This window comes from Pelobates fuscus, chromosome 2, assembly GCF_036172605.1.
Source record: "Pelobates fuscus isolate aPelFus1 chromosome 2, aPelFus1.pri, whole genome shotgun sequence".
Classification (NCBI taxonomy): Eukaryota; Metazoa; Chordata; class Amphibia; order Anura; family Pelobatidae; genus Pelobates; species Pelobates fuscus.
The window spans coordinates 61,562,586-61,574,873 of NC_086318.1; positions in this window are offsets into that span (position 1 = coordinate 61,562,586).

The following is a 12,288-nucleotide window of genomic DNA, read 5'->3' on the forward strand; positions in this document are numbered from 1 at the left end:
TTATTTTATGATTTTTTTACTTGCAGGGAGACTGTCTGTCAGCACAGACAGTCCCCCTGCAGGCAGATACACAGACCCCTAGTGCGGTCATGTGATCGAGTGATCACATGGCCGTGGGGTCCTGATCTGCCGAGGGGGGACTGCCCGGGCAGACAGGCAGTCCCCCTGGACCGGGAGGAGAGCTGATCGCCGCCGTGGGACCGACGGCGATCAGGTAATTTGCCCAAAACCGTTATGACGGTTCAGGACCGTCAGCGGTCCAAACGCACGTTTTACCGCTGACGGTCCTGAACCGTCAGCGGTCCTTAAGGGGTTAAAAAGGTGTTTTACTTACCTTTTTTTCCATCGCTGCACCAGTCCCGCCATGGTTGACCCCGTGTCGCTCAGCCTCCATGGCAGATTTGGTGATCTCAGTCAATCCATTGCTTTCTCATAGGAAGGCACTGGTATGCTATTGCGCATGCGTGGCAAAACGCTGTGCTGCGCAAATGAGCATCTCCTCAAAGAGATGCATTGAATCAATGCATCTCTATATGTAGCATTCAGCATCTCCATGCAGAGTGTGGAGATGCTGAACGTCAGTGCTCCACATTCTGTAGTAATGACCCAGGAAGCACCTCTAGTGGCTGTCTGCGTGGCTACCACTGAAGGTGTTACTAGGCAGTAATGTAAACACAGAATTTTCTCTGAAAAGGCAGTGTTTACATTAATAGGCCTGCAGTGACTGTCTATAGACACCAGAACCACTACATTAAGATGGAGATGTTCTGGTGACTATAGTGTACCTTTAAGTCCTTACAACATGTCTATATATACTACATGTGTTTTAAATGTAAAATAAAAAACAAATACAGAAGTAAAGTAATACTTCTTTCCTTTAGTCATGATTGGAGCTGGACAATAACTTATACACCTATTGTGTTTATTATGATTTGCATAATCCAGTCTATATGCATTGTATGTCTAACATAAAATATTGTGTACTTGACTCTTGCTCCTAATAAAGATATTTTTTACAAAATGCCAAATAAAATTTACCACATAAAGCCCCATTTATCTACTAGCTCCAGCAATGGTTTTCACCCTACAGAGGGATATGTTTTTTCTACCATTATTATTTTCTGTCTCTCTGCATCTATGAAGAGGGACTGTACAATCTGCAACGACATTTGTCACTTGTCAAGGTTGCCTTCTAACAGCTATAGCAAGTGTAGGAGGGAGGTAAGTTTCTGAGAACACTGAATAAACTAGAAAAGCTACAATTTCTGGGGAAATTGTGTGAAGTGTTCTTGCCTCCACCAGTAGTCTACAAATGGAGTGGGCGGAGTAACTGTTATTATTTATTTATATAGCACATTTAATTGCAACGTTGTTGCCCAAAGTGCTTCACAGTTACATAAAAACATACATTTATAAAAACATTAGCAGGTGCAAAAGGCCATGTCTATGACATCACTTGCTGCTCCAGCCTGGCACAGGTCAGAGTATTTTGGCGGTTGCCATCTTCAAACGGTCATATTTTAAAAACTATACATCCTACAGCGAAGAGCTTTATATTGTGAGAATCACAAGACCCAGACCTACATTTTGATGCATAGTATGTTTCTGAAGTATTACAAATGAAGGCACGGTCGCAGTTTGAACTGGCTAGAGTTGCAAACAAATGGTCATTTTGTGAAAACTATCAGGACTATGGCTTAGCCGTGGACATGTGTAGCGGCAGCAGGGATAGCTGAATGTTTTGATATAAGATTTGTGTAGGTGGGCTTGAAAATGAGAGAGTGGTGGCAGTTTAGAAATCATGTCCTGATTTTTCAGCTTTTGCCAGCTCCCACTCTAGTTTTGAACATTTTGCCATTTATTCCTATGGGACCAATTTCGCCACAAGAACGACGATATTCCGTGAACCATTCTGCGAAACGTTCCACAGAGTAATAGCACACCAATCGGGAACAATCCGCACGTTTCGGTATATTACTGTCTATGTAGTGTAAAAACTGTGGGAGGAGTTAGGGTGGTAAATTTGGCTATAATAAAAATAATATATATGTGAGATAACATTAAGTGGTCTTGCTATGCAAGAACACTTAATAATATATATGTGAGATAACATTAAGTGGTCTTGCTATGCAAGAACACTTAACTACATGGATTTCCAATTTGCTACTACATTATGTCATGGCTTGTGAAGTAACTGTACATGTTGCTGGTAAGTATAATTAACCATTTGTCACATTGTTTTTAGAAGGAGGCATTCCCAATGCCAGCGGGTTCCGTACAAATTCTCAACCAGATATACTATATCTACAAAAGTATTGGGACACACCTCTTAATTATTGAATTCAGGTGTTTCAATCAGACCCCTTGCAACAGGTATATAAAATTAACCCCTTAAAACTGGAGGGCGTACTATTACGCCCTCACGGTTTTTCTTACTTACCCGGTCACCGGCGATCCCACGCCGGCGATTGCGGTCGGGGGAATCACCTGGGATCCCAGGGAGACCCCCGCAGCGGATCTTGCCTCCTTCGCCCCCCCCCCCCCCCCGGCCTTGTGAGAGTGAGGTCCTTGAGAGGACTTCACAATCACATGGCCGGGTTAGCTGGCTGCTGCATTGTCAGCAGGGGGACTGCCTGTAATGACATATACATATATTAATTCTACATATATATTTATGTAATATTTTTACATAATTAGGTATTTTAATTAATTACAATTAGCGGGACCTGCCTGACAACCCATGACGAAAGTATAGGGAATTTAATTTGCTAGCACTATATTTAACCCTATAACTTTCCAAGACACCATAAAACCTGTACATGGGGGGTACTGTTTTACTCGGGAGACTTCGCTGAACACAAATATTAGTGTTTCAAGACAGTAAAATGTATTACAACGATGATATCGCCAGAAAAAGTGATTTTTTTTTGCATTTTTCACACACAAACAGCACTTACACAGACGATATTATTGCTGTGATACTTTTTACTGTTTTGAAACACTAATATTTGTATTCAGCGAAGTCTCCTGAGTACAACAGTACCCCTCATGTAAGAGTTTTTATGGTGTTTTCAAAAGTTACAGCGTCAAATATAAGGCTTGTGTTTCATTTTTTTCACATTAAAATTTGCCAGATTGGTTATGTTGCCATTGAGACCCTATGGTAGCCCAATAATGAAAATTACCCCTATGATGGCATACCATTTGCAATAGTAGACAACCCAAGGTATTGAAAATGGGGTATGTCCAGTCTTTTTTAGTAGCCACTTAGTCACAAACACTGGCCAACGCTAACTTTGGCCAGTGTTTGTGACCAAATGGCTACTAAAAATGACTGGACATACCCCATTTGCAATAACTTGGGTTGTCTACTATTGCAAATGGTTGCCATTGTGGGTGTAAATTTTATTCCTGGGCTACTATACAGTCTCAAAGGCAACGTAACCAATCTGGCGAATTTCAATTTCAAATGTAACGCGCTATATTTGACCCTGTAACTTCCCAAAACACCATAAAACCTGTACATAGGGGGTACTGTTTTACACATGAGACTTTGCTGAATACAAATATGTGTATTTTATTGCAGTAAAAGCAAACAGAATTATGACATTGACAGTTAAAATGTCATGTAGAACTAGAAAAAAACAAAATTTCTAGCCAGCCTAGTGCGGTACATGTACCAGCAAGCCTGCACCTTTTAACTATTTTCTTTAACTAAAGTAGATTGGGTTCTGTATGTTATGTATGTTAGTTAAAATGTCAGCCCAGTCACTATTCTCTAGTTTGTCCCCTAGGTCATGTTCCTTTTGGATGTGTATGGTGGGAGTCTCCCACACTACACATCCAAAAGGAACATGACCTAGGGGACAAACTAGAGAATGGGAGAACAGGGTAAGCAGTCAAAATAAAATGTGAGTACTGTATGGAGATCGATCCTGGCTTATTATCTGATAGTCTACAACTGAATTTATAAAATTGTGGATTTTACCTCAGGGTAAGCCCTTAAGTATAATTACACAAACTGGATGTGCTGATTCGCCTACAGCAGGGGAGTTGAAACTTTTCCACTAGATGTCCTCACAGAGTTTTGGACAAGCAAATATCTGACCTTCCTAATGCCTTTCTATATCCACCATTGAAAATCTGAAGGAGTCATCCTGTAGTTATTGGGGGGTTATTTGGGGTTATTCTTATTCGCATCACATTCCCAGCTACGTCCATACATGTCTCACTCACCTCTTTAACCAAATGTACGAGTTAGGAGTAGTGAGCACCAGACAGGATAGTTTTTCTTCATGGTTAAGACATTAGGCTATAATCGTATATCTGACATTGACTGGCAGAGAAATGCTGCAATAAATTATATATACCATATCATTTTTTTAAAAAACTATTCTTTATATTTATTTCACAGACTGAGCAAACTTTTGACAAAAGAAAATGAAGCAACACAAGCTTCTCTGTCTGTAACATAAGAATTGTAAGATAACCAGACCCCCTGAACCGGGCACCTAACATCTCTTTTTATCAGTATGTTGTATGCTGTAACAGTGTGGGGAATGATTGGGCTTTATAAATAAAAGACAATGATAATCATAATAATTACATCAGCACGCTAACACTATCATAACACCAAATGACAATCAAATGAGTATTCCAAGGAACCTGTTGCTCTATCTATGGAATCAAGACCTTATTTCTGGACTATGAATTTATTTTAAGTATATATGTTTTCTTATATTCTGTGGTTGCTTGTCCTGCACTGTCTCCCTTCTCCTCTCCTCCCAACCTTCACACAATAAGTTTATTTGAAACTGTTAAAATGAATACGACAAAAATATGCAGCCTTCAGGAGTTTCTAAATTGCTTTCCTTTGCATATGATCAACCCCACAGTTTGTAGATTGCTACTTTAATACAACTGGTTGGTTGCATTATGTATTGCTTTTTTCATCTTTTTTTTTTTTTTGGCCTTTCAGCCTGTTTTACTAGGGTTTCAGCTCTAACTCTGAGCTGAATCTCACCAAACGGCAACTAACACAATGTTTAGTGCGTAGTGACACAGGAAATACGGAAGTGCTTCTTCACCATATCGCTAAAAAGACCATAAAGTAGGGTTGCATGCTCCTAACAATACTTTTAGGATGCCCTGGCTGAGTACGTCTCTTTCTTTATTGACACTGACACTGACAGTGGTTGCAAGCAGCAAGTGGGGTTATGTATATAAAGTGTCATGTTCTGGAAAGTGGTCTAAAGTACTAAATGTGGGGGCAATCACCATGGAAACTAGCGGAACTAACAGTCCCTTCTATATCTTTGCAATACCTTTTCAGAACAAAATACTTTTTATACATAAACCTCAATGTGTCTCCTTCACAGCTGGTCATGCTGGTTTGCAGAGCACTGGGCATTTTTTGGGGTACAGCCTCTGGTGCAAACTTTGCTAACGTATTACAAAACCCTTCAGTAATGTGCTATGTTTACAAATATATTACAGATCCACAGCACTGTGTAAATATGTACGGACCATTGTGATACACTCATTCACACACATTACTGTGAGTTTTATTCTGCTGAAGCACTGCGATACACTCATACATGCCGTACATTACTGTGACTTTCACTGCAGTGGGGCTCTGTGTCACAGTCAGACATATTGTACTATAATGCTATTGCTGTGGAGCTCTGTAATGCCTACATACACACTGCACATTGCCAGTTTTATTGCAGTGAAACTCTGTTTTTTACTCACACTGTGTTTCACTGATACATCTCAAGACAGACGTAGAGATTCATATAACAAATACTTACAAAATGTAATTGGAAGAAAGTGTTATAAATAGTCAATTGCAGAGGAGTGAAAACAACTGAACAATATCACTTTTATGTTCTAAGTATTTAAATCCTCCCCCCCCCCTGCCACCCCCAAACACCTTCTCTTCCAAGAATCTGACTCCAAGCCTCAACTCTCCAAAAGGTAAATACTGCAAAATCCCTGAACAATAAAACCTCCTCGCTTTGCAATGAAACCGAGAAAAGCCATATTTAAAATACACATTTATATTACCGCAGGACACCAGTTAATCAGGAACATAGCAATACTGGTAATATGATATTGCAGGGCTCTGCAGAAAATTGCAAGAGAACTACAATGGTTTTAAAGAAAAACATTTAGCGAGAATGAAATAGAAGATATAGCAAAGGTTCTAAAAGTTTATTGCATCATTTATTCCTAATATTATTATTATTATTATTAATGTTTCTTTTTTTTTTCTTTATCATTATATTAAACCATTTTACACGGGGAACAAAGCACCAGAATATTTAGATACATCTTACAAAGTCAGATATAGAAGTTGCAGAGAATATTAAGCTAATCATATGTCAAAGCAAGCAGATACATTTTGTTTTAGAGGAATGGAATAGACAAGGGTAGAGAACAGTGAGTTATTAAAGGAGCCGTTCTAACATTACGAACATTACGATCGAGTTTACTCCTGCCTGTTTAGAATTCCAGATGCCCCTTTAAAAATTAAAGAATGAAGTATAACTTACCTTTAATCCTATGCAGCATTGTCTTTTGTTTTTTCTTCAAAATGTATTTTATTAAGTTTCTGTGTAGATAATACACATAAATGTGTAGTTGACACTGTGGTATAAAAACATAGAAGAACATTTCAGAATAAACAATAACTGAAATTACAGACGCTGACATAGATGGTGAAGTACGTCCCTATGTTTCCTGGGTAAGGCCATTCATGTCTAAACTTCCTTAGATCAGGGCCGGCGGCACAAGCAGCTGCCTTATAGTGCACTGACCCGGTGGGAGCTAGTTTGGATTGACCGGCAGGAGGTGGGCGCACAACGCTCCTTCATGCCAGGCACTTTGTGTAGCGTGGCCGAGCGGAGCACTGCGCTCCGCTGTACAGGAACCTCTGATTCCTGTACCCAGCCGGACTGAAAGGAAGTGCTCACTGAGAGAGCACTTCCTGTCAGTCCAGCTGGGTACAGGAAACAGAAGCTCCTGTAGCACGGTCCGCTCCACTCGGCCACGCTACAAGAAATGTAGGAGACACACCGGGGACAAAGGGGGGAAAGAGAGGGGCACTGGTGGTGGGGGGAGGAAAACTATAGGAAGGGGAGGAAAACTATGGAAAGAGGAGCAGGAACACTATGGAGGGGAGGAAAACTATGGGGGGAGGAAGGAAATATTTGGAGGGGGGGGGGAATTATGGGAGGGGGGATAGAAACACTATGGGGGGAGGAAATTTCACTGAGAGAACACTTCCTGTCAGCCCGGCCGGGTACAGGATCTCCCCTGCCGGTCCATGCAGAGCCAGCACTTTCCGAGCGCTGGCCCTGCTGTGTGCCTTCATGGGCCAGTGGGGAGATCAAAGATCTCCCTCACCGGCCCAAAGGCACTTACATGCAAGAGGAGGACCCGGGGGAGCTCTAGCCAGCAGCTCCGCCGGGTTCCTCTTGCCGCAGTTACCATGGCAACGCTCTGATCTTCCAAGAGTGAACTCTAGCCTCGCAGGCTAGAGTTCACTCACCACTAGGACCGCCAGGGATAGCAGCAAAGCCCCTCTCCCAGGCAAAAGGTAAGAAGGGAGGGGGGATATAATGTTTGTTTGTTTTTTATTAAGAAAAATAAATACACATTTATTATATTTAATTTAACCTGTCTCCCCCACACATACACAATCCCTTCAAACATATTCACACACAGTACCCTCACACACACACACACATACACGCAGCACACTCACAGCACCCTCACATTCACAGCACCCTCACACACACAGCCCCCTTACACTCACAGCACCTTCATACACACAGCCCCCTTTACACTCACAGCACTCACACACACACAGTACACTCGCAGCACCCTCACACACACATGCTGCAACCTTACACACAGCACTCCCAACACACTGCTTCCCTCACACACATACAGTACAACCAAGAATATATACATATATATACTACAGCATCCCTCGCAAACAAACACTGCACCACTACATACATTACATTCCAGATAAACCCTAGATCCCTTACCCAACTCTGGATCATCTAATCTACACACACACACATACACACATTAGATCCCTATATACACTCTGAATCCTCTGCATACACACACACATACTAGATCTCCTATACACACTCTGGGGCCTTCACACACTAGATTCCCTACACACACACCCACAGCACCCTCACACACTCACATCACCCTCACACACACAGTCCCCTTTTACACCCACAGCACTCACACACATCACCCTCACACACACAGTCCCCTTTTACACCCACAGCACTCACACACAGCACCCTCACACACATACACTGCACCCCTCACACACACATGCTGCACCCTTCACACATACACACAGCACTCCCAATACTCTGTGCCCCTCACACACATACACTACTATCAAGCATATATATATATATATGTATGTATATATAAATATATATTTATATATAGATATATTTATATATACTACAGCATCCCTCACAAACACACTGTCATGATCCTATCCTGACAACCAAGTTATTATTCTTATTTTTTCATGCAATACTTGTTTCTCACCACTAGTGGCCTCCCTTACCACTAACCTTGCAAGTCACCTTATCATACTCACCTGCTTGGACTAATGAAGAGGCTTCATAAGGCTACAGCCTGCTCACAACAGGGCCTTTACATTGAGAGAGAGAGGTTGTGCTCTGCTCCTGGCTCTTACTGAGATTTGTTATAACCTGACACAGACCTGTACCTAACTGAACTGAATCCTGACATCCTGCTCCAACCTTACTTACCTGCAACCATCTTGATTCATCCAATTCTACCCTACTTTATTTCTAAACTGGACTTTGGTCTCATATTGTTTTTCCTCCCAACCTGCATGGATATTATGGACATTATTATGTGCAAGTATCCACAAACACCCTGAATCTACAGTTTTATTTATAATCCTAAGAGGCTGATCACCCCCATTGCTTTGCTTCAACCTGTTATACTTTATCACTTTATATTCATGTTTAGTTTTTACTAATTGTTTTCCTATTTCCCTTTTTTCCTGTTTTAGGGCATATTGTCCAAACCTCTATTATTTCACAGGAGAGAAAGTAGAGCCAGATAAAAGGTATACTTCAAAAATCGGGGGGTAACCCCAAGTATAACAAAACAGGAGAACAGGAAGTATACCTATTAGTTAATGAGTTATAACTCATACAAATCTTGATTCAAAGAGAGGTATTGTAAACTATGCAGAGTAAATCTGACAAAGGATTACACTGATAGATGATAGACGAACAAAATAAATACATTTTATTAAATCCAAAAAATTATTAAAAAGAAACCAAAACGTGCTAGTGTACAAAAACGGTGCAAACCTATAGTGAATACTATAAGTGAAACCCAAAATAAGTGTGAATAAGTTAAAAGAGAAGAGTATCAGCCAGAGTTATATCTCTATTAGTAGTCTAGGGTAAGGTAACCTAAAAATGAACAGGACTGATGAGGGATCCCTAGGTGACTTGGTAGGTATGGAGGAAATCTGAAACAACTGAATGTTAGTGATATTCTGGAGAGCCTGGGGAATTCAGTCAGTGTTTTAAAGTATGTTCCAATGTTGTATGGTGTAACAAATATATAGACCGAGATATAACATGTGGGGACGGAAGGGACAGCTCACAGTCAGTATTTTGGAGTAAACAAAAGGAGGAACAAAATTACATTATGGGGGAGAAGAGAGAGATTAATATTGTCAAAATAATAGGATTGTTTAGGAGCTGTTACGGTTGTATAAATACTGGACAAAATAAGTCCAATGGGAAGACAGAAACAGGCTAGTAAAGTGGAGAGAGACATCCAAGCTAATAGCAGTCAGTGTCCTTAAAGCGGGTGTTTCAGGCCTTCAGCGTGTGCCCTGCAGACCCCTGCCAGTGTACTTTGACAGTTGCCACTCATATCTGGTGTCTCTATAGCGTGCTTTTACAAAGAAAAAAGTTTTCCAGTGTAAGCTAATAGCAGTCAGTGTCCTTAAAGCGGGTGTGTCAGGCCTACAGCGTGTACTCTGCAGACCTCTGCCATTGCACATTGCCACTCATATCTGGTCTCACAGTAGCTTGCAGTGTCTAAATACTCAAACATTTTTCAAACAAGTGGACGTAATAGCTTTATAGAAACCAGCAGTTGCCACTATGATCCTTGGCTTCAGAATATCCCCAAGGGTCAATTTTTAAGACTTAAAAGAAACTGCTCAGACCACGCAGATTTTACAATACAGTCGTCAATTTTAAAACAACAATTTTTACAAAAGGGGTACAGTGAAGAAAAACTCTTGAAAGATATAGACAAAGTAAGCAATTTAGATAGACCCCAATCATTAAATTATAGAAAGAGAGATCAAAATATACCTACTAAACAGATTCCGTTGATCTTTGACTACGGCAGTAATATAGGATCATTAAAAAGGATCATGAATAAGAATTGGAATATTTTAAAGCAAGATCAGGATGTCCATGAATATATTGGTGATAACCCAAAGTTTATTTTCAGAGGGGCAAAAAATTTAAGCAGATTTTAACGTCTAATTATGTGGACAAACAGGAAGGAGAGAGCAATAATTTTTTAAGTAATTGGTCTAAGACAACTAAAGGTTTTTATCACTGTGGGAATTGCCATGCTTGTAAGAATACTAAAGTAGGCATTAAAAAGAAAGATAATTTTGTATCCAACATAACAAAAAAAAGGTACAATATTAATTATTTTATTACATGTGAGTCTAAAAATGTTATATATCTATTGCAGTGTACTTGTGGCCTACAATATATAGACAAGACTTCCAGACCTCTTAAGACAAGGCTGTATGAACACGTTAGAAATATAAGAAATGGTTTTGTTAACCATAGTGTATCAAATCACTTCTTAATTAAACACAATTCAAACCCTAATGAGTTAGAATTTATAGCAATACAGCAAGTCCACACACAATGGAGAGGAGGGAATATTACATTTAATTTAAGTAAAAAGGAATCCAGTTGGATTTTTGAACTCCAAACCTTATGTCCTAAAGGGTTAAATATTGACTTTGAGATAGGTCCTATAATAATAATGCAGTCAATTAGTTTTAACCTTTGTTTTAAGTCTTAATTATATTTTTAGTCAATTTCACTTGTGTATTTTATATTTTTGTAATATACCTATTGTATGTCTCATATGTTTTTAGTCTATGAAAGTGATTATCCTTGTGTTTTTACATATATTCTTTTATCTCTATTAAGATTTGTTGTCTTAGCTTATATGTAAGCTTTAGCTATTAATAGCCATTATTTTTTATTTATCATCTTTTGTCTTCATATTTACTGATTTTTTTTATTCTTGCCCTTCCATTTTCCATTTCTAAATATGGCTGCTCTATGAACTGACAACCTGTTGTATATCCCGCCCCCCTCTTCTTCGAGCGAACGTGAATACGTCATCATGTGATCGCCAGACAGTCTCACAGTAATGATGAAACCGGAAGTGACGTAATCAGCAAATCGACAACCGGAAGTGACTAACTGAAATTAGACGCGTGCCGCGGCCATCTTGTGAAAGTCAAATAAGACGTTTTAGAAGTTTGTGATGACAGCTGACATCTTGGAGGTGGCGGGAATACACAGTCCAGGACCGGAAATATTCCTTATATGGAAATAAGGGGAGGGATTGATTTACACACACCTGTAATGAATTTTTGATTGTTTGCCTTATAAAAATGTGAATGTTTTCAGTTGAAATTTGTATTTGTGTTTTATTGTGAATAAATTTTATTTTTCACCTGTACCTGGCTACCTGGTTCCTGATCTACCTGACTGAGGACTGCAAACACCTCCTGGGGGGGACATAGCCTTGACATATGTACATCTGAATGATTCACTCTGCCAATACCGTTTAGAGCAAACTTATAAATGCTCATCAAATTGTGCGTTTTTCCAAGTTTCTCAATTTAATATTATGTGTCTAGCATACTACCCTATGTTGTTCTATTTTTACAGAACCTAGGGACGTCCTACAAATTTGTGGAGCTATATCCTATCTGCGCAATCACCTGTTCTTGTACAACCAACTTTATATTAACCCGATATACATATATTACTAATGTTTCCGAACACAAATATATATGTGGATAGTTAATACGGTAAACAAAATTCTGCACACCAGGCAAGCCATAAGACTTGCTTTTCACAAAGATCACACATTTGCAGTGATGTTGCTATATATACGTTTGTTGTTTACTCCAAC